The sequence below is a fragment of the Camellia sinensis genome, chromosome 7 (genome assembly GCF_055761805.1).
Source record: "Camellia sinensis isolate YWXY chromosome 7, ASM5576180v1, whole genome shotgun sequence".
NCBI lineage: Eukaryota > Viridiplantae > Streptophyta > Magnoliopsida > Ericales > Theaceae > Camellia > Camellia sinensis.
In genome coordinates this window covers 144518308-144544120 of record NC_138967.1, presented here as the reverse complement: position 1 = coordinate 144544120, position 25813 = coordinate 144518308, and the positions used below count along the sequence as shown (strand labels likewise).

Sequence of the window (25813 nt, the reverse complement as noted above, 5' to 3'; positions counted from 1 at the left end):
TGGTGGTCATTCCAAGTTTTTTTTATCAAGAGTCCAACAAAGCTTCTGCATTGTCAACAATTGGAAAAGGTATGTATGACCATATTTACATTTGTTTTTTTAAGAGTCCAACAAAGATTCGTTCTGCATTACATTATATATATTTATAAATAAATGTTTACTCATTTTTTCTTACTACGCTAGACAAACATAAAGGCTCACATTAATAAAGATATATTTGGATTCAAAAATTTGATATTTTTCATGGTATTTAAGTTCCACTACATTTATCTCTAGTCTTAATAAAAATAAAAATCAAAAAATAAAAATAAAAATAATGGTATGAGAAGCATCAATTTCTTTCTATCACAACACTTCAGATATGAATAATAAATATATTTTTTTGGGTGGTAGATGGTGAAATTTTAGTGGCTAATGGAAAAACTGGATTTTTGTTGAATCCTACAAGAGTATTATTGAATAATTTCTCAACTAAAAAAGAAAAGTAGCTTTGATATAGCCTTTTATTCTACATTGGAATAATATATATATATATATATATATATATATATATATTTGTACTTTCCATTTCACTTCTCTATTGGGCTATATGCTTCACAATAGTAATTTTGAGTATATAAGTTAACATTGAAATGAAGATTGCAAGTATTGCTAGGACCATTCTAACATATTAGTAGAAAAAGGACTAATACTTGTGTGAAAAAAATTATTGCTACTGAAAAAAATTGAAAAATAAAAATTGCAAGTATTGCTACTAAAAAAAATTAAAAAAAAAAAAAAAATCTTGTGTGATTATATTTTTATGTATTTTCATTATCACTAATGCTTTTGTTTTTAAGGGATCAACACAATATCACAGTGATATATATGGAGCTGATGCATGCTCTTTTTGAGTTTTGACTTAGACAATGACAATGAAAATATACAATTTCTGGTATGTGTAGCACTACATGAATATTGTAATACTTACCTTCAATCTAAACCATGCCGAACGTCCATATTATAAGGACATGACTAGGTATTGGAAATATTGAATAGAAATAAAACAAGGTCAAAGGAAAATTTTAGAATAGAACTAGATGTATTTATTAGTTTGTGCGAGGCACTTAAGGTATATGGTAAACTGAAACACTCACGCTATCTAACTGTCCAAAAACAAGTTTGTATATTTTTGCTAACAACTGATCAAAACGAACGGAATCGTGTTGTCCAAGAGCGATTCCAACATTCTGGCCAGACCATCTCCAAATACTTCAACCAAGTCTTGAAGGCAGTGTGTAAGCTTGGTAAACAAGTTATAAGGCCTTCAGATTTTGATGAGGTGTCTGTAGAAATCCGACATAATCCACGATTCTATCATTTTTTTAAGATAATCACTAACAAAATATTTGAAATATAATTTTTAGTAAAATATTCTGCATTATTAAAGTCATTTGTCAAATAAAATTGTGTTGAAGCAATTGATGGTACCCACATATTGCAAATGTGCCAGCATATACCATATCGGGGTAACCATACTATTACAACGCAAAATGTAATGTGTGTTTGCTCATTTGACATGCGATTTACGTATGTATTGACCAGTTGTGAGGGTACTACAAATGATTCAAGTACATGATCTAACAAATTTATTTCCAATAGCACCAAGAGGTACGTATTATATAACATTTTGTTAATTTATAATGAATATTTTTTTGCCAACCCATAATAATAGATATATACATGTTGAACAAATAAATAATATGTTGTCGCCTCGAGTGTTTGCCTGGCTTTTTATCGCCATACCGTGGAGAGAGGTACCATCTAAATGACTTTTGTACTTAACGTCAACAACCAAGAAACAAGAAGTAAATATTCAATTATTGACGCTCCTCACTGCGCAATGTGACTGAGAGATGCTTCGGTGTCTTGAAGGCTCGTTCATTTTGAGAGCCATAACTAAGACGCAAAGATACATCCCCATTGCATGTTGTAGAATACACAACAAGATTAGGATACATTGTCAAGGTAACACATTGTTCACTGAATGGGCCGAGTGGAGGTGGTAATAACAGCTTGCATATGCAGGAAGTAAGTCTCAACAACCGATTGACGTAGACATTAATCAACTTCAACTACATCACATGTCTACGGTAAGAAATCAAAACTACGTCACATGTCCGCGATAAGGAATTAAATTACTAGTCAAATTTAGAAATTTATCAGAAACAATTAAAATATTGTTTAAGCGTATAATAGATTGTAGAAGATGTTTTTTTATGATTTGTGAAAAAATTGAGATATTATTATTATGACTTACTAGCATATCACCCGTGCTATGCACGGATTGTGTTTACAATTATTTATATATGTTAATTGTGATTTTTAAATGTTTTTTTTAAATGTCTTCTTTTTTTCCTTTTTTATATTATATTGAAGATTAATATTTTGATAATAATCATATGTGTTGAACTTTTCGAAGAATTAAATGTCCTTTTTTTTATTATATTATATTGAACTTTAATATTTTGATAATAATCATATGTGTTGAACTTTCAAGAAATTTTTTTTTATACTTATTTTTAATGCATTAAGTGTTATTATGAGAGATAATAATCATATGTGTTGGGACTTTTCAAGGAATTCATATGTGTTGGATTTCAAAGAATTTTTTTATGCTTGTACTTAATGCAGTGTTATTATAAGGGTAAGACTTGAGAGTTAGGAGATGCTAATAAATGCCAAGATTTTTTAATTTTTTTAAATCAAAAAATCAAGAAATTTAAATTGGAAGTTTGGAGCTCCCAAAGATATATCTTTTTATTTTTATTTTTATTTTTGTGTGGTTTCTATTCGGGTATTTTTTTTTCAATTTATTTGAGATGGAGTTGTGAGTATCCTTTTTTTTTTTTAATTTAATTTATCTGTGGTTTTCATTTGTTTTTAATTATTATTATTTAAGTAAGTTATGATGTGAGTTTGATATGCGATAAGCATGTGAATTTTATTAATTTAAAATTTATTTAGATAAGATTTAAAGTTTATTTAGATAAACTTTAAAGACTTTTTTTTTGTTTTTTTTGTTATGTCATAATATAATATATAAAATATAGATAGATATCTACAACTTTAATAAAAAATATTATCTGATTTTTTAGAAAAGAGAAAAGAAATGCAAGTTTTAATATTTTTTTTTGAAAATTTGTGAGAGAGATTAGGAAGGAGATATTATGAAATACTTTAATTATTAAATAAATAAATCAATCAATAGTTTTTTTAATTTATTTTGTAAATTAAAAATAAATAAATCAGTCAATAATTTTTTTTAATCTATTTTGTAAATTAAAAATCAATAATTTTAAAAAATTGATTAATTTATCTTATTAAGTGATTTAAAATTTTGATAGATATACATAAAAAAATACATAATTATGTTATTAAATCATAATTTAAATTTAAATGTTATATCTTTTTGAGATCTATAGCTAAATTTTTATTTTTTAAAAATTTTTTTGTTTGTAACTATAGTGTATGGGAGAAATTGAAAAAAGTATTACAATAATTATGAGAGAAGTCAAAAGGGATTGTGGGTTGGGAAAAGTCAATAAATGTTGAAGTTAGATTGAGAGAAGTCAATAAATGCTGAGTTTTTTTTTTTAAATTAAAAAATTAAAAAATTAAAATTAAGATATTGAAACTCTCACAGGCCTTAGAGTTAAAACCTCCTTTTGCTTAATATATAGTATAGATAAATTATTATGAACATTACTAATATAATTATTAAATTTAATTATAGTTGATATTATAGCAATATGATTATTATAGATGCTTATAATGTGTATGATTATTATAATATGTATGATCTCATTGTCAAAAATATAAATAAATAAATATTTTAAACTTTAACAAACATATTTTTTAATTTATATTTTTAAATTTTTAAAAATATTTTATTCAAATCAAAAGCGCTAATTGTTTATATTTTTTTAAAATAAACAAAAATCAATTTATAAAATTTTTATAAATATAAATCAAAAACATAAATATTATCAAACACTACCTAAACTTTTAACTAATTTTTCAAAACAACCTAAGAAAGCAAATAAACAAAACCCACCTTTTTAACCTCCGTTTGACAAGTTGATTTTCAAATTTTTTTTTGACTGTTTTAGTCACAAAAAACAAAATAAATTATTTTAACCATAAAAAATAAAACATCACATCCAATCCATAATCATTATATTATTCTTTTACAAAAAAAAGTCAAAAAAAACTAAAAAATCAAAAAATTCTTCCCAAACTAAACTTTTTAATCCAAATTAAAATAAACAAAATAGTCAAAAAAATTAAAAAAATCAAGTCACTTCCCAAACAATTCCCAAACGATTGGATTGACGGAAATACTAAAGCTTCTTATTCAAAATTTCATTTGATTTATTTATCTTTTAATAATAATAATTGCATCCTCAATTTTCAATCTATACTATAAAAAGAGTTCACATAATAAATTTAAAAAATAAATAAAAAGATACTGAAAATTTTAATGCATTTTTTACCATTCAATCAAGATATTTCTTATTTAAATTTCTCTTTGACCAATCAAATATTTAACCTTTTTAAATTTCTCTTTGATCAATTAAATATTTAACCTTTACTTAAATATTAAAAAATAAAATAATAAGAGACTAAAAACTTTTAATCATTTTTAATTTTTCAGGACTTGAGGATAAATTGAACAGCAATTGAAATTATTCTACCAACCAAATCGAGTTCTAACATTCAAGCTGCGAAGAACAAAGAAGAAGAAAATGAAGGCCTCAGAATTGCAGAAAAATCAGCAAGGCTTTTTAAAGCCATTCAGTCCCGAAAGATGGTGTTATTGTTTTTCTGATATCCTCACTGGCCAAAACCATATCAACAAAGCAGATCAAAATAAAAAAACAGATACACAACAAATATTCTATACAGAGATATATATATATATATATAGTTGTGAATGTATTTCTCATGGCCATTCCCAAATGGTAATAGCAGAAACTCTGCTCCCCAAGGCGATAGGATATGAGATCGCCTCCTTTCGATCTCGGGAAACTCTCCGCAAGGAGAATCTCAACCTCTGTCAAAAGGTGGCTCGATCTGCGACGATTAATGATCGGAATATACGAACACAAACACAGTTCGCTCCATTTTCATCATAATCGTCGCGAACAATTCTAAAATCTAACAAAACAGACGAAGAGCTACAACATCGAGACTAGAACACACACCGCCTCTTATTCAATCGCTAAAACCCTATGGAAGCGTCGGTGAGTAGAGGCAAAACCCTAATCGCAGCCGATAGTGGATCTTGGTGGGTTGGGTCTCTTTGTCTGGAATTTATAGGTGCGGTGATTTCATTCTGGCCGTTGATGTTAATCGTGAGGCGCGCTGATTCGTAGATATAATGGTAGGGTTAATTAGAAATTGTTTGGAATAATTTAAATATATATATATATATATATATTTATAAAAAAATATGTAAAAAAATAATGAGATAATGTGTGTTGAGTTTGAATTTTTTAGATTAAATTTTTTGAAAATTAGATTTTTTATATTTTTTTGATTTTAGTAAATATTTTTAAAATTTTAAACTTTTTTTTTATATACTTTTCTACCTTACTTAGATTTATCTAAAAAACAAAAAATTTGTAAAAAAATATTTTTAAAAATTAATAAATACATAAAAATACAAAATGTCTAAAAAAATTTTTAAAAATTGTTTAAAATATTTAAAAAATTCAATAAAAATAAAAAATAAAAAAACCACTAAAAACAAAAAAATATAATTTTCTGAAAAGTATTTTTAGAAAACCGAAAACAAGCAAAGTGATGTAACTTAAAAAAGATATGTTATATTCAACATGCAAAGCAATGTCTTAGTTTTTTTTGTCTTAAAATAAGAATGGTGTTATTTCTATCCTATATCTATATTATTTGCAAATAAGTAAAAATAAAAATAAATGTTAAAAATATAACATCACAATATATGTTCCTTAAGTGGTATAAAAAAAAAATCATAAATTCAATATTAAAATTTTGAGTCTCGTACATTCTTTTTCATATTTTTATTTTTTTTAAAGCCTCTTTTGAGTAGAGTTAAACAAGTATTGGTTTGTTTGGATCATATTATTTCTATATTTTTTTTATATATCTTTTTGTAATAAGAAAAAGGTTAACTTATAAGTAATACCCAAAACAAGTTAATTTATAAGTCTTTTTGTAATATGTCTTTTTGTAATAAGAAAAAAGTTAATTTATAAGTTATATCCAAAACAATTTCTCGAGTCACGTAGGTTCTTTTATTTCTCTATTTAGGGGTTGTTAGGGATGATCTAAATAAGTGTACTTTTTGTCTTTTTACGAAAAGATGTGCAGAAAAGTAGAGAGGTGATATGATGAAAAAAAGATAAAAATATAAAAAGATGGATTATATAGAAGATGCCAAACTTGGCCTTAATAAAGAAATAAGAGACACGTATGTGACATAAGAAGAAGTGAGCAAAGATTTTGACACTAAGGCCCCGTTTGTTTTGGGATATAGAGAGATGAATGAGATTAGGATAGAGGTGGAACCCATTTAATATTGTGTTTGTTTGTAAATTTTGGGAAGGAATTGAGATGGAGGAGGGGATTAGATTAGGTTCTTGGAAGGAGGATTGAGATGGAGAAGGTGGAGATGGTATTAGAAAAATAGTTCGCCGGACTAGAAATTTTTTATTAATTTTTTTTTTATTTTTTACATGTTGGGCATTTTTTTTAAAACATTAATGTTGAATTTTTTTGTATTTTTTGTTAAGTAAAAATCATTGTTTTATTTGATTTTAGAATTTTTTTTAGAATTTTTTAAAGTTTTTTTACATGTTGTGATTTTTTTAAAAATATTAATGTTTAATGTTTTTGTATTTTTTTTATTTGTTTTATTATTTTATATTTATTTTATATAAAACTAATTTAACAATCCCTACACTGACAACTATTATCAAAACAAATATAATTTTATTTAGTCCTCTCATTATCAATCCTCTTATTATTAATCCCCTTACTATCAATCCTTTACATTCTACATCTGAAAATAAATGGGGCCTAAGTTTACTTTTTGGTTTTGAATAGAGAAATGAGAGACATTTGGCATAAAGAGACATTAACAAAGACTTGGATCTCTAATTTAGTTTTATGTCATTTCATCTGGGGTGAAACATTAATAAATCTTAAAATATGATATTGTGAATTGTTTAATCTTTTATTTTTTTCTTATAAACTTAAAGTCCAATTAAAGTGAAAATTACATAAAATAATAGTCACTTACATATTTGAGTTTAATTTTTTTATGGATAAAAGTCGATTCCTCAAACTATAAAATTACACATTTAGGCAATTTACAGTATAAAAGTTTTGGATTTTCCCTCATTCTATAACAAATCCCACATTACGATCAAAAACCTAATATTCTAATGTAACACTCCAATAACATAACAATTCAATATAACACACTAAAAACTCATTGGTGTATTTTTTCCAAACTTAACAATGTAGCACTAAAAAAAACTCTTTGGTGTACTTTTCCTAAACATAACGCTCCAATGTAACCCAAAAAAAAAAAATCTTAATGTATTTTTTTCAAATGTAACACTCCAATCAGTGTAATCCCAAACGTAACACTCTAATGTAACACGCAAAAACACTAAAAAAAAACTTATTAGTGTACTTTTTCCAACGTAATACTCACAATTTGAAATTATACATTTATCCAAACTTACTAAGGAATATTTGTACTCCTTTTGGAATGGTTTGAAGAATCTCACATTTTTTTTTATAGTGTTACATTGGAGTGTTACGTTTAGATAAAATATACTCTCTTTTTTTTTGTGTGTGTTACATTAAAACATTGTATTTGAAAAAAGTACACCAAAGAGTTTTTTTTGTGTGTTACATTAAAGTGTTACACTAAAATTTTTTTTTGGAGTATTATATTAAAGTGTTACGTTTAGATAGGGCATTAAATGAACTGAGCTATTCATGAACAAACTCGGTTTGGCTCGTTAAGGGCTTGGCTCGTTTAGTAAATGAGCCGAGCTTTAGCTTAACTATTTGACTCGTTTCGTAAACGAGCTGAGCTCGAACTCGTATAAGCTCGGCTCGTTTATCTTTATTTAAATTATATAATAAATATATTATTCATATCTTAATAATATTTTTTATTTAAATAATATAAATAATATTAAAAAAATTATCAAGCTAAGCCAAGTCGAGTTGAGTCGAGCTCGAGTTTCATTAATGCTAATAAGTCGAGCCGAGCCAAACTCGAGCACAATTTCTTATTGAGCTGAGCTCGAGCTCAATAAGTAAACGTGCTGAGTTCGAGCTAAGTAAAGCTCGGCTCGGTTCGTTTGTAGCCCTACATATGGAAAAAGTACACTAAAGAGTTTTTTGTGTGTTACATTATAATGTTACACTAAGGCGTTTTTGTATGTTACATTAGAGTGTTACACTAAGAAATTTTTTTAGAATATTATACTAGAGTGTTATATTTGAAAAAAATACATTAAGAAATTTTTTTGTGTGTTATATTAGAGTGTTACATTAAGAAATTTTTGTGTGTATTACATTAGAGTATTACACTGAGAAACTTTTTTGGAGTATTATATTAGAGTGTTACGCTTGAAAAAAATACACTAAATTTTTTTTTTGTGTATTGCATTAGAGTGTTACAATAAGAAATTTTTTTGTGTGTTATATTCGAGTGTTACACTAAGGAGTTTTTTTGAAGTGTTACATTTGAAAAAAGTACAATAAAGAGCTTTTTTATGTGTTACATTAGGATATTACACTAAGATTTTTTTTATTTTTTTTTAATGTTACATTAGAATGTTACGTTTGAGTGTTACATTGGAATATTACAGTTTGAAAATTTACAAAATAGTTTTTGTACTACTTTTGAAATGTTTGAAAAATCCCACATCCTTTTGAAACGTTTGAAGAATCCATATTTTAAATCATTTTTTGTATTCCTTTTGAAATGTTTTTCCAAATAAAAAGGATTTTTGTATAAAAATTCATTCCAAATTTAAATCTCATATATTGTGTACCTTACCTTTCTGGCACAGAAGAAAAAAAGAGAAGGAACATAATAGGAATAAGGGTATAATCATAAATCTAATTTTTAAATAATATATTAAATATACTTTTTCAAAATCAATGGAACTATTTAGTCTATAAGAAAATCCTTAGTACGAAATGGATCATTATTTCTCAAGATGAGATTTATAAGTTAATTTTCCTTTCATCCAAGGAAATTACAAAAGAAAAGAAAAAAATTTAGAAAGTTGTTAGCGTTACAAAATGTGTAAAAATATATATATAATTATTTTGAGATATTGTAAAGTGTATTGAGATTATTACTATTATTTTTTTGATATTTTTTTGTTTCCTATTAACCACGCTTAGGTTCGTTTAGAGAATTGATTTTTGGGAGTTTTTTGATAAATCCACTTTTTAAGAGCTTTATTCCATCCAACCCATATTCTTTTTGACTATTCCATTAGGTCCTATTTGAGATAAGATGACCAAAATATCATTTTCATCTACTTATGTTCCATTTAGTTCACATTATTTTCTTATGTTTCAATAAGTCCTATGGGTGACATAATTACCAAAATACCCTTAATGTGAATGTTCACACCGTCAATGTGAATGTTCATATCGTCAATGTGTAGGGGCCCGGCCCATGTCGATCCTCGTGGGTGCCCAGAAAAATTCGAGTCGGGCCGGGGCGGGCCCGCCCTGTTGACAATGTGAATATTCACATTGACATGTTAACATTCACATTAATAGGAGTGTAAAATTGGCCCGCGTCTCGTGGCGGCGCGAAACCCACCCGCGGCCCATGGCGGCCCGGGGCAGACCCGGTCCGGTCCGTTGACAATGTGAATATTTACATTGACATGTTAACATTCACATGGATAAGAGTACAAAATTGGCCAGCGGCCCGGGGCGGGCCCGGCCCGGCCCGTTAACAATGTGAATATTCACATTGACATGTTAATATTCACATTGATAGGAGTGTAAAATTAGCCCGCGCCTTGTGGCTGCCCGAAACCCGCCCATGGCCCGTGGACGACCCGGGGCGGGCCCGACCTGGCCTGTTGACAATATGAATATTCACATTGACATGTTAACATTCACATTGATAAGAGTATAAAATTGGCCAGTGGCCCAGGGCGGGCCCGACCCGGCCCGTTGATAATGCGAATATTCATATTGACATGTTAACATTCACATTGATAAGAGTGTAAAATTGGCCCGCAACCCGTGGGCGGCCCGAAGCCCGACCGTAGCCCGAGGCGGGCTTGGCCCGACCCGTGACAATGTGAATATTCACATTGACATGTTAACATTAACATTGATAGGAGTATAAAATTTGCCTGCTGCCCGAAGCTTGCCCGCGGCCCGGGGTAGGCCCGGCCCGGCCCGTTAACAATGTGAATATTCACATTGACATGTTAACATGCACATTGATAGGAATGTAGAATTGGTCCGCGGCCCTTGGACTGCCCGAAGCCCGCCCGCCCAAGCCCGACCTAAGCTCGAGGCTAAGCCCAGGCCCACCGGCCCGACCCGAGGCTCGATCCATCGGCCCGTCTAAAGCCTGAATACCCTTGTGCTAGGGCTTAGGCCTGGGCCTAATTTTTTGGCCCGGGGGCCGTGTCGGGCCGGCTCGGATTTTTTCGGACACCTACGAGGCTCGATGTGGGCTGGCCCGAGCCTCTACGCATTGATGATATGAACATTCACATTGACGATGTGAACATTTACATTATGGGTTTTTTGGTAATTATGTCTCCCATAGGACTTATTGAAACATAAGAAAATAATGTGGACTAAATAAAATATAAGTAGATGAAAATGGTATTTTGGTTTTCTTATCTCAAATAGGACTTAATGGAATAGTAAAAAAGAACGTAAGCTGCCCGAAGCCCGCCCGTGGCTTGAGAAAGGCTCGTTTGGACCCGGGCTCGAGCCTAGTCCGAGACCCTAGGCTAGGGCCCGGGCCATCACTTTGAAGCCCAGCCCGACCCATTGGCCCGGTTAAGGCCCATTCAAGGCTCAGTCCGAGGCCCGGCCCTCGCCGAGGCGTAGTGTCTTTTTTTGTGAAAAATAATAAAATTTTGGTAGAAAAAATTAAAAAGAATTAAAAGAAATGGCCAGGCCCGCCCAAGCCCGACCCAAGCCTAAGGCTAGGCTCAGGCCCATCGGCCCGACCCGAGGCTCGACCCACCGGCTCAGGCCCGGACCCAAACGAGCTTGTCCCGGGCTGTGGGCAAGCTTCGGGCAACCCACGGGCCGCGCGCCAATTCTACATTCCTATCAATGTGCATGTTAACATGTCAATATGAATATTCACATTGTCAACGGGCCCCGGGCCGCGGGCAAGCTTTGGGAAGCGGGCAAATTTTACACTCCTATCAATGTTAATGTTAACATGTCAATGTGAATATTCACAATGTCACCGGTCGGGCTACGGTCGGGCTTCGGGCCGCCCATGGGTTGCGGGCCAATTTTACACTCTTATCAATGTGAATGTTAACATGTCAATGTGAATATTCATATTGTCAATGGGCCGGGTCGGGCCCGCCCTGGGCTACTGGCCAATTTTATACTCTTATCAATGTGAATGTTAACATGTCAATGTGAATATTCACATTGTTAACAGGCTGGGCCAGGCCCGCCCCGGGCCATCTACAAGCCGTGGGTAAGTTTCGAGTAGCCACGGGGCGCGGGCTAATTTTACACTCTTATCAATGTGAATGTTAATATGTCAATGTGAATATTCACATTGTCAACGGGCCAGGCCGGGCCCGCCTTGGGCCGCCGGGGGGGGCTTTTGGCTGCCCATGGGCCGCGGGCCAATTTTATACTCTTATCAATGTGAATGTTAACATGTCAACGTGAATATTCACATTGTCAACGGGCCGGACCGGGCCCGCCCCATGCCGCCCATGGGCCGCCAGCGGGTTTCGCGCCGCCACGGGACGCGGGTCAATTTTATACTCCTATTAATGTGAATGTTAACATGTCAATGTCAATATTCACATTGTCAACGGGTCGGGCCCGCCCCGGCTCGCGAGCGGGTTTTGGGCCACCCACAGACCAATTTTACATTCCTACCAATGTGAATTTTAAAATATAAATGTTCACATTATAAAATTGCTAACCATTCAAAAAATATTTATAAGGGTATCAAAATCAAATATAAGGGTATAAGTATCCAAGAAAATAGTGTAAATCAAGAAAAAGGACTTTATGGAATAAAACTATACATACATGGGACTAAATAGGTTAAAAAATTCCTTCATGGACTTCTTGGGTTAAAACATTTCTAAATGGGATTTATCAATAAAAATCCCTTGATTTTTTTAATATGTTTACACATTTTTATTAAAAAACAGATCAAAAAAATATAAATAATTAATTAAATTTTTAACTAATTTAACTGGTTCTCAAACATAAATTTATAACTATCATTAGCAGGAACCAACTATAAACATAGTATATAAAATCTTTAAAATTTTAAAATATTTTTGGAAGAAAATAATTTTGTCATCTAATATGTATATATATTACTTATATATCAGGAAAATTCTATAATATACCTCCCTTTTGGGATGTAAATCATATGTTCCAATTATGATTTATTGTGAAATTAGTTATAATTAAATAATTTTTTAAATAAAGCTTTATGCAAGTCTAAAAAACTAAAAGATTATTCAGTCCTATTTTATTCCATTCCATTTCTGAGAGGGTAATTTGTGAACAAATTGGGCCGAGCTAGGACGAGTGTTCTTTGGAAGTTGGACCGCACAATGGGCCAAGGAGGTATTTTGTATTTCAGCTTTGGGCCGAGGTAAGTACCAGGACGGTTGAATGTGTTGCTGGAGTTGGGACCTATTTACCTTTTGACCGAGATTAGTAACAGGGCGATGGGCCAAACTGGGTATAGCTCGGCATGATGCCGACCTGTGACAGGGTTATCACGGCTCGCCCATGTTGAGCACAGAGCTGAAGTAACTTGGTTGACCGCAGTGTTAGTCGAGGTAAAGGGTTCAGCCATCTCATTTGGTTTGTAGTGATGAGGGTGTTATCCTTGGAAATGTGATTCCTAGAAAGACTTTTATAAGGAGAGTTTGAGTCCTACTAGGATTGTACTAGGTGAAATCTATAAAAGCTCATGACAGGACCTATGTACAGGCATCACAATTTTTACCCTCAAAGACACAGAGCTTTTTGTCTATTGTCTATTTTGCTGACTTAGGCATCAGAGAGGTATCCGGCACACACCCGCCGGCTAGCTTACATTTGTGTTTTCAGAAAATAAAGCGACGACATTTAGAGGAGTGCAAACTTGATCAATAGGATTATACGAGAAGATTATTTTGTCCTCATACAATTGGCGCCGTCTGTGGAAAAACAAAAAGAACAAAACCTTTTGATCGAGTTTTCCTCCTTAGTTGAAATCGATGGCGCACAATGAAGATTTGCTGCAATCTGCTATTGATGGGCAAACCTCGAAGGGGGGTGGGAGACGCAAAGTGTAGACACCCCATTTTTGACCGTCCTCAAGACTAAGACGTCATCGTTTGAACACTCGATGATCATCCATGTTCATGTTCGTTTTGAGTTCTCGAAGGTCTCGGTCGCGCGTCTTGCCTCAAGATCTCTTAACTTGCCTGTTCTGTGCTTGGTTTTGCACCAAGGACTTGTGTTTTGTACTTCTGAGGGTGGGAAGAGGCATGTTAGCTGTCCCTGAAACCCACCGACCGTGGCATGATGCCACCAGCCTTGCCATTTTGCTACCAACCAAATGTTTGGTCGGTCGGCACTTATGTTGGTGTATCGGCTCTTTGTGTGGGTCGACCAACCATTTATTTGGCCGATTGACTCCTTTTCTGGCCGATACCTCTTTTTTGCCTCTTTGAGGCATGGTGCATGCCAGCTATGCCAGCTGGAGTGCACGGACTTATCCTCCATACATGTATGGAGGAATTTGCACCCTTTGCACCCTTTTGGTCTAGCTTCTTGGGGAAGCTTGGACCTTTGTCTTAGCTTTCTCAAGAAACTTGGACACCTGTCTCAACTTCCTAAGGAAGCCTTGGCCCCTTTGCCTTGGCTTCTTTAGGAAGCCTTGACCCCTTTTGATAGCTTCTCTTGGAAGCTTAAGCCTCTATCTTGCTCTATATAAGGAGACCTTCCCTCTCCTTTGTGAGGTTGAACAAAAAAACTAGACCTAATACATATATATCTGATATATACACCTTCTCTCTCTATATCTCTCTCTCTCTTCATTTGTGTGTGTTAGAGAGCCAAAAAGTGTAGTTTGTTCTTAGTTTTGCACTAGAACACCTACTATTACACCATACTTTGACTTGGGAGGTGTTGAGAGGTTGTTATTGGAGTTTTGAGCTGGTTTTGATCATAAGGAAGAGGCTAAGGTTGCTGTTCTTCAAGGGTAACATTATTTGTTTTATATTCCTCAATCTTGCACTAGTTTTTAACCCACTTTGCATGCTGTTTTAGACTTTGTGTATAACTTGGAAAAGTCTTATATTTGCATGCTTAAGATCTTTCAGTAAGGTCATTTTGTTGTTTGGGGTCGACCTCTCCCTCTTAGGCCTTGTTTGGCTCTTTTTGTGCTCTCTTTGTTAAGTTTTGAATACTATTGTGTTTTGACCTTCTCACCACTGAAATCCAGTGGATTTTCAGTGGTGATGAAGAGGGTTTGAGGTCTTGCATAGGGGAGGGACACCCCTCTCTCTTTGTCTCTCTTTTGTTTGTATTTTTGGCTCATAAGGGTAGCATGCATGCTTAGTTACTTTTGGCTTCATTTCAAAGGTTTTTGGGTGGTATTGGGTCATATTACATCTCTATTTTTGGTTGGATTTATGCCCCTTTGCATGCATAATATACTTGATTTGCATTCCTCCTCTTTGCCTAGAAATGCATCTTGCCTTTAAGACCATCATGCATGCATGTTCTTGCCTAACTTTGTGAAGTTCTTGGTCATATTTCATCATGCTTGAGGTCTGTTAGGCACTGATTTGATCATATTTGCCATGTTTGGTATAACCACTTTGCATTTTGGCTTGTGAGCCTTTAGTGTGTGAGCCATGAGCATGCTTGAGTCGGGTTGTTTTAGTGATTTGGAATCATTTCTCATGCCATTTTAGTCCCTAATCCATGCTTGTATGCTTGCATTCATCATCCCTTTCATGCCTTGAAGTGTTGTTCTTTTATGCCTTGAAATAGGCCTTAAATGCATGCCTCTTGGTTTGTGTCCCTTAGTTGTCATATCAGTGGGTTTTGGAGGTCCTTTTTGCATGCTAAAACTTTGTTTTGTATTGAAAAGTTCATGCCATGTTTGCTTGGGGTAGGCGTTGAGTAATGCCCTCTTTCGTGCCCTTGAATGCCTTCTATCTTACACCCATCCTCTAGCATGTTTTGGCATCATTCTTCACATGCTTTTCAGAGTTTAACATGAGCGTTTAATGTCCATGTATATCACCTTTGAGTGTTCTTGAGAGTAGCCTTCCATGCTTGGGTTTTTGGCTCATTAGTGTGCATGTTTGCATGAGCACTTGTCCATCATTTTCGGCACTTTTGGCCACTGTCTTGGGGTGTGGCTAAGGCCTCCCATTTCAGTTTAAGACCACCCTTGTATATAGTTGCATACTTAGCATGTTACATGTTGCATTCCATTAGTTGCATGCTTGCATTATGTCTTGTTTGCATGTTTGCATATTGTTTAGTTAGTTGCATCACAGTCTTGTTGCATGCTTGATACGTTCATGTTTAGCTTGCATGAATAGGTAGCATGGCATTGCATTAGGTGCATTACTTTGCATTGTATATGGCATACATCGCATTATATTTTGCTTGGTTTGGGGTGTCAAACCAAGTACGAGGATTGAGAAGTGTTCGTACTTGAAGTGACGAAACGCTTTTCAATCCTCGGTCGCCAATGCCCTTGATCTCAACATGATAGGGCATTGGCACTCATTTGTTTTGTTGCATGCATTTACATTGATTGGCAAACTTGGTGTCTTAGGCCATCATGCATTGGAATGCGTGATTAGTGGCTCGAGTACCAAGGACCACACTCCCTTGAATCCATAACATGATTGGAAGAGTGGCCATGCACACATTTGCTTGAAAATTCCATGCCATACACTGCTTGCCCTCTGCTGCTGTCAACTGCAGGATTCTGCAGGAATAAATGGCCGACTGGCCATCTCTAGTGCCGACCGGCCAGCAGTGTCCAGCCGATGACACCATCTTTGGTCGATAAGCCTGTTCCCATGGCCGATGACCTTTTGTTCTGGCCGATGGCATTCCACAGCACTCAGAAGGAAGCTCAAGGCAGTTCTGGGGACTTTCATAATTTTCAGAGGGGTGAGGCAATGTAAACAGAGGCAACAGTGGCATGGTACCGGGTTTTCGGGCAAGGCGGAGCATACATCATCCACGCATCCCGAGGCAGGGCTGCGGCCACCTTCTTTCTGCATTTAATTTGTTAAATAATTACAAGTTCTGTAATAATTAATTTAGTAGTATTCCTTTGGTTGTGTAATATTTATTCAGACCCTCCGAGCGAGGGCAATTGTGTAATAAGTGTATGTGAGTGTGTGTATGTTTTCCAACCCCCACTTCTTTCTTCCCTTTTATTTACTAGCTTTCGATGGTTAGTATTAGGACATATTTAAATTAGCATACCTTATGTTATGCATGCGTGCATTCATACATTTGTCTTGCATGCACTGGGCTCGGCGTATCATGCTAACTGCATTGTATTTCAATTCCAAATTGAATACGTGTTATCTGTTGCGTTTCTGTAGACGTCCCCGAATGTCCCGGGAGGAAATCTCCCGTTTTGTTCATTGGGCTCACTACAGTTTAGGACTCAAAGTCACGGTCCTGTATCTAATCTCGCAGAGTGCAATGCAAGACCGATGAATCATCAAAGAGTCTAAATCTGACCAATCGTTTTTGAAAACAGATTTTTTGAAAGAAGTGCCAAACATGGACTGCTTTGCCAGATACATAGTCGTCACCTAAATGTTTTGTTTTGAGAAATTTAGGAAACCCTGACTCGTTTGCCTAAGGCCACGTGTCCGTTATCACCAAAGTTGCCTTGGCTCGGGAACTTGGGTATGATTGGAGAAGGTCACTTCGTGAGCACCCCCGCTCTCCCGATCAAAAATCGGCCTCTACTAACCATGATATCTAGTTTTGAAAACATTATGCGTTCTTATTCCGGTTATTAGCCTAGATTTACTATGTGATGCGCACAGTATACAAGTATAGACTGGATCGCCTGAATTGGAACAAAACATTTCATGTTTGTTTCGAAAAACGGTTTGTTACTCGCAAGTAGGCTAAAATGTGGATTTGCCACCCTCAGGTGGGCTTAGAAAACATGATGATTTGCCACTCCCAAGTGGGCTTAAAACTCACAATTGATGAATTGTTCCAATCCAAATAACCCAACCTTCACCCACAGGCATTCAGGCAGTTATATCACATAAGCAGTTAGCCTCATGGCGAGCATGCTATCATGGCAGTTACTCATACGCATGCAAGGATGCTAAAGCATAAGTACTTACCGAGTACTCCAAGCCAAAACAGAAGCTATGTTAGAAATCCATGTATGATCCTAACTATACAGAAATGCCTATGCAACACATGCAAAAATGCAACTACAATAAGCTCGGCTATTCTAAAATGACATGTGAAATGCTACAGCTAACAAGTATTTAACTCGGAATTGAGATACAAATGCAGTTAGTATGATGCGCCGAGCCCGGTGCATGCAAAACAGATGAATGATGTAAACATGCAAGCATAAGTATGCTAATTGAAACATGCCTTAATCTAACCATCATAAGCTGGTAAATAAAAGGGAGAAAGACGTGGGGTTGGAAGACATACATCACATGCACACACACTTATTACAGTTGTGCCCTTCATCGGAGGGTCCAAATGAATAATTACAGTCCGAATAAGTACAAAATCCTAATTAATTAACAACTTAACTAGGAAAGCGGATAAATTAGCATGCAAGCTATGGACCGCCTCAGCTCTGTTTCGAATGATGAATGATGCATGTTCGAGTTGCCTTGCGCGGAAATCCATTGTGATGCCCCGATTCGCCTCTGTTTACACTTAATCCCGGAATGCTGTGCGAATCTCCAGAAGGCTGTTGATTTCTGATTTGCTGCAACAGAGAGCAAGAAAGGGGCATGGCAAAGTATTTTTACATATGTATGCATGACTACTCTGCAGGGAGTGTAGTCCTCGATCCTCGTGCCACCAATCACGTATCTCGATGCATGATGGCCGAGGAGTCGAATTGCACTACTCGATGTGAAATGAATGCACATGAAACACAACAAGACCTAAACTCCATCATGGGTAATCCGGAGCGTCGGCGACCGGGAATTGAGACACGTTCCGTCACTCGGAGCATGAAACGTCCCTCGTTTTCCGTGCTTGGGCTAACTCCTATCCCAAACACGATGCAAATGAGATGGCATACACAATGCGACTAACATACAACCTAGCATACGCAATACTATGAAATGGCATACACAATGCATGATGGACTTACACCAACATGAGTGGACCTCAGCCACACTCACATTAGTGGCCATTAGATGAAAATGAGACAACCGAAATGTGTGCACACATGCACGAATACTAAGGACCGAACCTAAGGCATCAAATGCCACTCTACCAAAGCTTGGCAAGGGATGAAAGATGGCATACAAACATGTAATTTCCAGCACTGAAATATGATGTGCAATGGTACCGAATCATGGAAATATGGCACCCAATGCAAGCTAAGGGGCCCGGGTACCGAAACTAGTGAAGTGTGTTACACTAAAGGTACCCAAAGCAATGCACCAAAGGCAAAACCAACCCAAAAAATACCCTAGGCAGGTCTGAAACAGTGGGAAATTGACCTAAAATGATGACTCGGAATGCAACGAAATGGAGCTCATTCAATGGTCGGTAAATGGGGTATACAAGCCCGACTCTCAAACGCATTTAAAGAGATGAAAACATGGCAACATGGCATTCCAACAAGCTCTAAAATATGATGAATAATAGGCTTAAAACATGAACACACCTCAGTATATGCATGGAATGAATCTCAAAACTCAAAGCTAAGCATGGACCTTGAACTACAAGCATGCAAAACTAACATCATTCGACCACAAGACCCAAAAAAAGAGCTAGGGCAGTCCAAAATAAGCACATTATCAGTTTAAGGCATAGCCAAAATATGCTAGAATCAATGGCCTATAAAGCATGCAAAGAAAGCTAGTGAACCATGAGTTGTTCTACAACTATATGAAGCATATGAGGGCTCATCCAACCAGCTAAAAACAAAAGTATATCATGCCAAAATATGCCCAAATAACCACTGAAACACAGTCAATGCATGCAAAAATGATGAGCTCATTTAGAAGGCCATGCAAAGGGTTGCTCTACACCTATATGATGGACACATAAAAGGTCAAAACCACCTCTGTAAATGAGTTATGACAACCTTAAAACTCACCAAATAGGCCCTGGAATTGGTCTAGGAAGCATGAAATGAAAGGTCCCTTTGAAAGATCTTGAATAGGATTGCTCTACACATGCATCATAGACATAAAATATGGAAAAATGGGCTTCGGGCAGAGCTAATGCAGACCATAAAACTCACAAAATAAGTCCTGGAATGTGACTTCACAACATAAAAAATGGAGCTCCTTTGGAAGGCCAACAATGCTAGTAAAGAGAATGAGAGGTGAGAGGGTCACCCCTCTATGATTTTGGAGCTCAAAGACACATCAAAGCCACTGAAAATCCACTGGATTTCAGTGGCTAACAGGCCAAAACAAGGCCGATGCAAATGCTCAAAGCATGAGGAAATGAAGAATACAAGGAAGAAGATGACTCCAAACAGAAAAGTGACCTCAATCAAACTTAAAGATGAGGTCAAAACAAGACTTTCTTCAGTTTAGGTCGAAGTCCAAAAATGCTCACAAATAGGGCTAAGATAGGAAGCAAAATAATGTAAAAAATGGGGAAATAGAGACTCACCCTTGTAGACAATGACTCCAGCAGCTTCTGGACCAAGATAGTGAGCCTTCAACCTCTAGAAATGAGCTCAAATATGCTTGAATGGATGGTGGAGGTGGTAGGCTATGAGGTGTAGTACAAATGGTGCAAGAATATTAGGGTTTGGAGCTTTGGAGAAGAAGGCTATGGAGGGTGGAGTGTATATCCCTTGGCTAAGTTTTTCTAACCCTTGCAAATGGAGATGGAGAGTTAGTTTTATAGAGGAGATGAGCCAAGGCTTCTTGGAGAAGCCTTAAGAAGGGTGCAAGCTTCTAAAGGAAGCTAACCAAAAGGGTCAAGTTTCTTGAGGAAGCTAGACCAAAAAGGGTCAAACTTCCTCAAGAAGCTTGGCCAAAGGGTCAAGCTTCTCTTAAAAGCTAAGCAAAGGGACCAAAGCTTGCTTAAGAAGAGAAACAAAGGGCTCAAAACTCGGACAGTGGGTCAAATGCTTCATAGCTGGCACAGTTGTGTTGCACTTGAGAAGAGCAAAAAGCAGAAAGCTGGCCGGCCAGCTAAGGTGGCCGGTCGGCCACTCCCCCTGGTCGGCCGACCAGGGATCAAAAGGGTCAATGAGAAATGTTGGCCGGCCACCCCAGAAAGGTGGCTCCTAGGTGAGTGCAACACAGCTGTATGGTGGAAAACCAGAAAATGTGACCCAAGAGAGAGAAAAACCAGCTTTTTAGTAAGGTTTAAAAGGGTCAAGAAGAATTACTGGTCGGCCTACCCATATTGGTGGCCTCCCAGATGAGTACAACACAATGGTGGTATGAAAAGCCAGAAATTGTGGCTCAAAAGTGAGAAAAACCAGCTTTCTGTCAGAAAAACTGGCTTTAGGAGAGAGAAAAAAGAGAAAGCTGGTTTCCAAGGGGAAAAGATGGCCTCCCACCATACTACCACCTCCCTAACAATGAAAATAGGGTCCTTACCAAAAATGGACCAAGATGGATGCAAAACGAAGGTTCGGGGGCCAAAACGCGTGGTCCGAGACCCCGAAAATAGGCTGCTAGGCACCGGAAGTGGCGTATGACCACGAAGGTGGTCTCTCGGGCCACAGTGTCTCTCAAAAGAGAGGAAACAAGGTGTGTGCCAAAAACCGGAGCAAACGAAGGTAGTTAAGCGGTCCCGAACCGAGGCACACGGCCGACGGCTCTCAAAACCGGAAACTGGGCTCCAAACGGGAAAAATGGCCTACGACCACGAAGCGTAGCCTACGGCCACTGAGAGATGGTCTACGAGACCCCTCCCTCCTTTCGGGAAGAGAAAACAGAGAAAACAAGACTCGGTTCGCAAACCGAGGCAAAGCATAAAGGAGCCCTGAAGTTCGGAGGCAAGGCTCACAGCCGAGACTCCGCAACCTCAGAACGAGCACAATATGCAACATCACCGAGCGCTCAATTGGTGACGTCTGAGTCTTAAGGTCGGTCAAAAATGGGGTGTCTACAGTTTCACATGCCATGTTTAGGATAGCTGAGCCTGTCTAGATTGCATCTTTGCATATGTTGCATTAGCCATTTTAAACATGAACTAGGATCATGCATATGATTACTAACTAGTTTCTGTTTTGGCTTGGAGTACTTGGTAAGCATTTATGTTTTAGCATCCTTGCATAAGTGTGAGTGTTGCCATGATATCATGCTTACCATGAGGCTATATTCTTACGTGTTATAACTGCCTGAATGCCTGTGGGTGAAGGTTGGGTTATTTAAATTGGAACAATGCATTGAATACAAGTTTTAAGCCCACTTGAGAGTGGTAAAATTATATTTTCTAAGCCCACTTGAGGGTGGCAAAATTCATGTCTTAAGCCTACTTGCGGGTAGCACCATCAAACCATTTTCAAATAAACAAACATGACATGTTTCATTCTAATTTAGGCGACTTAGTCTATACTTGTTTGCTGTGCGCATCACGTAGTAAATCTAGGCTAATAACCGGAATAAGAATGCATACTGTTTTCAAAACTAGATATCATGGTTAGTAGAGGCTGATCTTCGGATCGGGCGAAAGGGGGTGCTCATAGCTGACCTTCCCCAATCGTACCCAAGTTCTCGAGCCGAGGCAACTTTGGTGATGATGGACACGTGGCCTTAGGCAAACGAGTCAGGATTTCCTAAATTCTCCCAAAATAAAATATTTCGGTGGCGACTCTGTATCTGGCAAAGCAGTTCATGTTTGGCACTTCTTTACAAAAATCTGTTTTCCAAAACGATTTGCCGGATTTGGACTCTTTGGTGATTTATCAATCTTACATTGCACATTGTGAGATCAGATTAAGAACTGACACAAATCGAGTCCGAACTGTAGCATGAGGCCCAAGGGCGCGTCTACACAAAGGCTTACCTTTTATCCCACCCATGGCAGAGTTAGACCCCCAGCGACGGAACTGCCGGAGGGACACACGGGAGAGACGGGGCTCCAGTCCTCATCGATCCCAAAGTCCTGAAAGGCAGAGGCGGAGGTTGGATCCTCAGGTTTTGGAGGATTATGTGAGGGAGCAAGACGAATTGATAAGGAGGATGGTGATAGACATAGAGACTATGAAGCGCCAGATAAATGGCAAAGGGGCGGCGGAAAAAGAGGTGGGCAAGAGTAGGGCTCACCCTCACCACTCAGAAGATCGTGACATGCAAGTCATACCGTCTCAGATGGAAAGTAGATGCCCAAGGACAAGCGATACACAATCACGAACCTTTAGGACTCATTACTCCAGGTCTGAGAGAATGAGAACTAAGAGGTCGTATACGGAGGGAAACAGTTATCGGCCCTCACACACGTACCAAACGACATCTAGGCACACGGAGTTGCCTAGGTCAACAGACCTGCGAACAGTGCTAGAGAAGAGGGCCCAATGGAAGGAGGACAACAGGGCTCGCGACCCTCGTAGAGTTTTAGCTCTACAGCGATTGGCACTTAGAACACATGAGAGTGTCGAGGTAGGGATGTCAATGCTGGGCCTTGCTTACGAACCAGCAGATAAAGTGTTAGCAAGGTTACAAAGCTCCCCGTTCGTTCCGACAATTGAGAACGCACTGCTACCCTCAGGCTTCCACCAATCCAAATTCACTACTTATGAGGAGAAGTCATACCTCTACATGCACTTAAGCCACTTTCGCCAAGTTATGGCTGTGTATTGACGAAACGAGGCCCTAATGTGTATCTTGTTTCCTTCCAGCCTTGGTGACCTGGGTTTAACATGGTTTGAAAGGTTGCCAGAAGGTAGCATAACCTCATGGGCGCAGTTGGCGGAGGCATTTGTGACCAGATTTAGAACAAACACCAAGACACCAGTGAAGATTAACCTGCTACTCTCCATTGACATGGGCGAGAAAGAAACGTTGAGGTCTTACAACAGTCGATATTAAGAGACTTTCAATCAGATTGGAGATTGCCCCACAAACCTCGCCATTGCACAGTACAAACGAGGTTTACCGGCCGGTAACAAGTTGAGGGATTCAATGACGATGATGCCACCCCTTACAATGGAGGCCCTAATGGAGAGAGTGCATCAGCACATCCGGGTAGAAGAAGATAGTGCCCGCGTTAAAGCAAAATCTAGCACAACAGCGATGCCAGATAGAATGACCGCCGCAAAAGTCAACACGGTTGAACAACTAAGCAAAAATGGGCGAGGTAGACGAGCCAACATGGAGGACTCCTAATCAAGGAAGTTCGGAGTCCGCACTGCCATCACTACGGTATTCAATAAACCTATCTACTAGATTCTTAGCAAGATACGCGATGAACCCTTCGTTCGACGGCCAACCAAGTTGGGAGAAACGCAGAGAGCCTACGATGAGAGGTACCGTTGCACCTTCCATGATGAAAAGGGGCACCGAACTGAAAACTGTATACCATTACAGCAATATCTGGAGGAGCTAGTGGCTGCAGGCCACCTGGACCAGTATATTGAAGGGAGAAAACAGCCAGCCCCCAGGACCGCAATAGGCCGAATGGGATGTCGGTCGATAGCCCGCCCCAAGGAATAATCAATGTAATACATGGGATCGTTGAACCTGAGCGGGTATGTGAACTCAGATGGATGATCAAAAAGGCTGAGCACATGAGGGAGGTACTAAGTGCACAACCTACCATCAAAAGGGAAAAAATGGAGGCAACCAACGTTATCTCCTTTTTTGACAAGGACTTAGCAAGGTTACAATGCCCTCACAATGACGCACTAGTAGTTACTTTGAGCGTCAAGAACTTCGACATCAAGCGGATCCTAATTGACAAAGGAAGCTCCTACAAGATAATGTATTACGTGACCTTCAAGCAACTAAAATTTGAGGACAGAGACTTGGCACCCGCAACATCCCCCTTAGTCGGCTTCAACTCAATGCCAGAATGGCCGGTGGGCAAGATAATTCTGCCAGTTAAGGCAGGAACGATGACGAAGCAGGTGGAGTTTTGGGTATTGAAAGTCCCATCTACTTACAACATAATCTTGGGAAGAGCATGGTTGCACGCCATGCGATCAGTGGCATCAACCTACCATCAGGTGTTACGGTTCCCCAACGAAATCGGTGTGATTGAAGAGGTCTTAGGAGACCAAATCATGTCGAAACAGTGCTTTGTCATGGTAAATGGTAGCCAGGCTGCAAAAGGGTTTGTACAAATGGTAGAAGAACCAGAAAGCAACGAGCTGTTTGTAGACGTCGGCAAGGCAGCTAAATAGAAGGTAGTAAAATACTTGGTAGAGGTAAGACTAGATGAAAAGAACCCAGAAAAGTTCTTTTTGCTCGGCTTGTCTTTGTCCAGCACTGAAAGAATAAAGATCATGGAATTTTTGACCTCTAATATTGACGTGTTTGCCTGGACATCGTATGACATGCCTGACATTGACCCTAACTTCATCTTTCATCAACTTAATGTCCACCCAACTGCCAGACCAGTGATACAACGAACTCGCCGATCGGCACTTCACCACGCAGAGATAGTAGCAGAGGAAATGAGAAACTTGCTGGAGGCAAGAGTAATCAGAGACGTACACTATCCCAAGTGGATCTCCAACACTATAGTAGTGCCAAAAAATAACGGCAAATGGCACGTTTGTGTGGACTACAAAACAGTTAACAACGCATGCCCAAAGGACAGTTTTCCCCTACCACGGATAAACCAACTGGTGGACCTGACAGTAGGGTATAACCGACTTAGCTTCCTTGATGCGTATCGTGGTTACCATCAGGTCACTATGTATGAACCGGACCAGGAGTTCACGTCATTTACAACACCCAGAAGACTATATTGTTGCAAGGTCATGCCCTTTGGCCTAAAGAACGCTGGGGCTACATTCCAACGGATGGTCACCAAAATGTTTGAACCATTGTTAGGAAAAACAATTGAGGCTTACATAGATGACATGGTGGTCAAAAGTAGAGATGAGAAGGACCATCTCAGGGACCTAAATGAAATGTTTCAAATTCTGAAGTCCCACAAGTTGCGTCTAAACGCATCTAAGTGCGCATTTGGCATAGAGTCAAGCAAATTCCTAGGCTTTCTAGTGACCAACCGGGGTATAGAAGTTGATCCCTCTCAGATCAAAGCCATCCAGGATCTAGAGAGGCCCAACAAGTTCAAAGAGGTACAACATCTTACTGGCCTAGTAGCCATGCTCAACCGATTCATAAGTCGATTG

At 37.6% G+C, this 25813-nt stretch overlaps 1 non-coding gene across 1 annotated transcript; it reads right to left on the bottom strand.

Moving 5' to 3' along the window:
• Nucleotides 1-4791: 4791 nt before the first annotated feature.
• On the bottom strand, nucleotides 4792-4885 carry LOC114294424 (small nucleolar RNA SNORD96 family). The gene has a single exon (XR_003640453.1). It is a non-coding gene; the product is annotated as a small nucleolar RNA SNORD96 family (small nucleolar RNA).
• Nucleotides 4886-25813: the final 20928 nt, after the last annotated feature.